Source organism: Zingiber officinale, chromosome 10B (assembly GCF_018446385.1).
Source record: "Zingiber officinale cultivar Zhangliang chromosome 10B, Zo_v1.1, whole genome shotgun sequence".
NCBI lineage: Eukaryota > Viridiplantae > Streptophyta > Magnoliopsida > Zingiberales > Zingiberaceae > Zingiber > Zingiber officinale.
This window is the reverse complement of record NC_056005.1, coordinates 35,444,434-35,449,361: the sequence shown is the minus strand read 5'-3', so window position 1 is coordinate 35,449,361 and position 4,928 is coordinate 35,444,434. Positions and strand designations below refer to the sequence as shown.

At 41.7% G+C, this 4,928-nt stretch overlaps 1 non-coding gene across 1 annotated transcript; it reads right to left on the bottom strand.

Annotated features, from left to right (window-relative positions):
* Positions 1-3,524: 3,524 nt before the first annotated feature.
* Positions 3,525-3,630, bottom strand: LOC122030709. The gene has a single exon (XR_006125563.1). It is a non-coding gene; the product is annotated as a small nucleolar RNA R71 (small nucleolar RNA).
* Positions 3,631-4,928: the final 1,298 nt, after the last annotated feature.

The window sequence follows — 4,928 nt, the reverse complement described above, 5'->3', positions numbered from 1 at the left end:
ATTAGTGCAACCACCATTCAAGCATTTTTTTTTCGTGGTAATTTTCAGTTTTCGGAGTCGATCGGAATCGGTAGAATTGCCGCCTTCGGATCTAGTTTTTTTTCGTAATCGAAATTTTTGCTCGAAGCTGGTGCAACACCACTCGAGTTCATGTTTTAATTTTTTAATCTCACACTACTAATCCAGACTAAGTCTTGGAACAAGTTCTTTGTTTTTTTTTGTCTGTGCAAGATTTTCGTTGCTATAATGGCCCATCAAGAAGGCTATAGCGCAGTCCAACCATGGCTCTTCTCCGGGGAAGACTTCAGCTATTGGAAGGGCCGAATGGAGTCCTACCTCCAAACTCAGTTCGAGGTGTGGATGATCATCAAGACCGGCATCTCGCTCCCACTTGACGGCTCAGGAAAACCCATATCATGTGAAGACTGGGAGCCTAGCATAATAAAGAAGGTAGAAGCCAACGCAAAAGCAATGTGCATCCTTCAATGCGGTCTTACAAAGGAAGAGCTGAACCTAGTCAGCTCATTCTCAAGCGCAAAAGAATTATGGAAGAAATTGATCGAGCTGCATGAGGGCACGCCCGACACAAAGGTAAGTAAGTGTGACTTACTTTTTAATAAATTGTATAACATTAAAATGCAGGAAGGAGAGATAGCTAGCCAATTTCACGTGAGAATTCAAGATCTATTGAACAGACTTCACACAATCGGACAGAAAGTGGAGAACCGTGACGTTATAAGGTACGCGCTTAATGTCTTTCCGAGGAACACTTTGTGGGCGTCCATGGTTAATGCCTACAAAGTTTCTAAGGATTTGTCTTTAATTAAATTAGATGAGTTATTTTCTGAATTCGAATTACATGAACAGACTAATGCTCGGCCGGTCGAGAAAAGTGTTGCATTGTTTGTAGGTACAAGCGAGACAAAGGATGCAAGCAAGAAGCATCAGATCAAACCCGAGTCTGAAGAGGAACCGGACTCAGAGAATGATGACAACAAGATAGAAGCAGAGCTCATCAACCTAGTACGCAAGCTCTACAGAAAGAAGAAGGGGCTCATGAAGAAGGATATCAAGAAGGTAGTTCAGTCCAAGAATGTACAGACAAGTCCAAAGATAAAGTTCGAAGTAACCTTCTACGGATGCAATCAAAAGGGACACATCAAGGCAAATTACCCTAAATTAAAAGAAGAAAAGAAGCAGAGAAAGAAGAAAGCACTACAAGCCACATGGGACGAGTCCTCTTCAGAAGATTCCAATGAAGAGCTCTAGCAGACGAGTGGTGTGCGTAATATTATAATTGTTTATAATGTTTTAACGTACATTCACTTGCTTTATACGTATATATTCCTTGCATGATCACCTCTTTTATCATGTATTCAGCATATATACTCTTTTGTTTGGATATCTGCTCTTTGTTTGGTTTTGTGTTGACAGGGACAACTTTTGGAGCGAAAACGATGATTGTCGACGCACCGGAATAAAGCAGAAAGCACGGTCATGCAACCTTGCACGACCGTGTGGCCAATCCAAAGAGGGATCAGAGCACGGACGTGCACGATCAGAGCACAACCGTGCAACCCTGCACAACCATGCCTCATAGCCAGCAACCAAGCAAGGAACGACCGTGCAACCCTGCATGGTCGTGCCCTCCCATGACCGCAACCATGCAACACACGACCGTGCAACAATGCACGACCGTATCCCAGGAGTCGAGCCCCGAGTTCACACGGTCATGCCAATTGGCACGGTCGTACAACACAACCAAAGACAAAGAAGGGCATGGTCATGCCATCCTTACACGGCCGTGCCGCCGCCGCAGCCACAGCCGCACCCTAGCCTATTAAAGGGTTTTAACCCTTTTCCTCAAGAGGGGGGGGAGCCGGGAAGCGAGTCGTCAATAGGAGAATCACTTTGGTGTTATTCCACACCGTCCAAGACATCGGTCCAATGATCTTTCATCACCACATCAACTCCAGAAGCAAAGGATTAGATCCGAAGATCACTCGTCGTTGTTGGATAAACATACTTCTTCTTTCTCTCAATATTTTTGAGGATTGTATGTTTAAATTCACTATGTCTTCAGATTTTTCTCCAACGTCTATGGAGTAGAGTCCTTGTTCGAGGATGAGGGAGTAATTGTGGATTAGTTTTGATATAAGACTCGTATTATGCCTATATTCATTAGATGATTTCACTTGCTTTGTTTCGACTACTCGATCTCTATATCGTGTTGATTGATTGTGTAGGAATTACCAACCTCGTAGAGGGAACACTTTAGATTGTACACCCGATGGGCCCTAGTGACAGGGGTAACCCATTCATGGATATCTAGGGTACTTCCTTGAAAGGACAGGCGACTCCTCCACAAAGAAGTAAGAGACCAAACTAAGCTCCTTAATTCTATCCTTGATAATATCAATTAGAGTTGTGTCCTTGTGATCTACCGAGGCGCCCTAGTGACAGGGGTTAACCATAATAGGATTTCATAGGGATCGTCTTTGTTTGGTGCTTAAGGATAGTTGCTTTAGCTTCCGACGAATGCATGCTGATGGACAATGAATATAGGATAGTATGTGATACATCAATACCACCACAATAAAACCGAACTCCTAGAACTCTTCATAAACCAGGTTGATTACTTCTCGTTGCTAGTTCTCGTTTCCGCTTCCCAATCTCTTTTCTTAGATTACTTACAACCATCGATAGTGTAGATAATCCTAAGTGTGTCATCACTAGTGCTTATAACTAGTCTTCGTGGGATCGATAATCTTTATTACTGACGACGAATCTGTGCACTTGCGGAATCGTAACAAGTTTTTGGCGCCATTGCCGGGGACTGCATCTATAACATTAATGATAATCATACTAGATTAGGCTAGACTTTGTTTTCTTTTCCTTTATCTTTCCTTTATTTTACATTTACAAATAAATAATTTTATTCTTGTTTTTCTTTACCATCTGCAATTTTATTAAAATGCCAAAAATAATATTATTTCATTTCTTCTTCTTTACTATATTTCATATTTTATTTTTGCATGTGAAGAGCTAATCTTTCAGGACAACTTCTACCATTCGATCCAAAGATTGATAGGACCTTCTTGAGAAGAAGAAACCTTCAAAAAACATTTCAGGCAGCATAAGAATCTTCAGAGATGGATGATAAACTGTTGAAGGATTACGCAGCACCTTATGCACGAGGGGTTCGGTCTAGCATCACTCGACCGCCAATCGAAGCTAACAATTTTGAAATCAAGCCTGTAGTAATTCACATGGTTTAGCAGAATCAATTTAGAAGAGGACCGCACGATGATCCAAACCACTACTTAGAGTTTTTCTATGAGATCTGTGGTACCATGAAAGTGAACGGAGTCCCTCCAGAATCAGTAAGGTTATTGCTCTTCAGATTCTCCTTGAAAGATAGAGCCAAGCAGTGGCTAAATTCCCTTCCAGCAAATAACATTACATCTTGGGAGTAGTGTGAGCAAAAATTCCTGGACAAATTCTATCCACCAAGCAAAAAGCTCATATGAGGAATCTGATTGCAAGCTTTAAATAGATAGACTCAGAATCATTATTTGAAGTCTGGGACAGATTCAAAAGTATGCTGAGACAGTGCCCCCATCATGACCTTGAGAAATGGTTGGTTCTACACACCTTTTACAATGGAATCAACTATCACATGAAGGTATCCCTCGATTCTGCAACAGGAGGAGCACTGATGAACAAGAGCCTTGATGAAGCTGAAGAGATCGTAGAGAATGTGACACAGAATCACTATCAGTGGGCATCAGAAAGATCTGGTGGTTCTTTCTCAAGGAATCTAATAAAAGCGTCAGGAAATTTCAACGTAGATGCAGTCACTCTCATGTTTGCAAAGCTAGATGCTCTGACCAAGAAGTTTGAGGCCATGGGAAACAACAACATCACGGCCAATGCAATAGTTTGTGTTTGTGAGACTTGCGGAAGTATGGATCATGCTCAAGATACTTGCCCCCTAGGGCCTATACAAGCACAGATAAACCAACTTGAGCAGTGTGATGCCATAGTCAGCTACAACCAAAGGCAAAAAAATTCGTACTCCAACACATACAATCCAGGTTGGAGGAATCACCTAAAATTCTCATATCAGAACAATCAGGATCAAGGGCCAGCAAAACAAAGCTATCAACCTGGGCAATAGAGCTACTCACCTGGGCAACAGGGCTACTCATCTGGATAACAGACTTTTCAACATCAACCTTCATAATTGTCCAGAATTAAAAAGATGCTTGAATAAGCTCTCTCAGAGCAAAAAGAGATGAAGAATGAGATCATGCTGTTAACTCAAAGAATGGAAAATTCTGAGAAACATCAAAAGATGCAAGACAGCTAGATAGCCCAGTCCATCTCAAGAGCACAGGGAACATTTCTAGGGAAACCAGATATAAACCCAGTGGAACACTACAACCGCATCGAGCTGAGAAGCGGACGAATTGTGGGAGACCCCCAAATCATTACTCAGAAGGGACTTGACTCAGAGGAAGAACCCTCTCCCCTAATGCCCAATTAGACCCAGAATAGGGATGGAGAGGAGGTAACTAAGAAAGTTGAAGGAACTCTTCAAATTCCCCCCACAAAGTCAGACGATTCCTTTCCCTCAGAAATTGATAACCTCCCAGAAGGATGAAGAGTTCAACCGATTCCTGAAGAAGATTAAGGAAATTTATGTAGAAGTACCACTGATAGATGCACTGCACTAAATACAGAAGTTCGTAAAGTTCTTAAAGGGTATTTTATCTAACAGGAGGCAGAAAGGCGACTTCGAGACTATAGCATTAACAGAGAATTGCAGCGCTCTGATGTGCGTAGATTATATACTCTTTTATGCATATTTTTATGCACATTTACATACTTTGAGCATGCTTGATCTATGCATTTTTATACTTCCA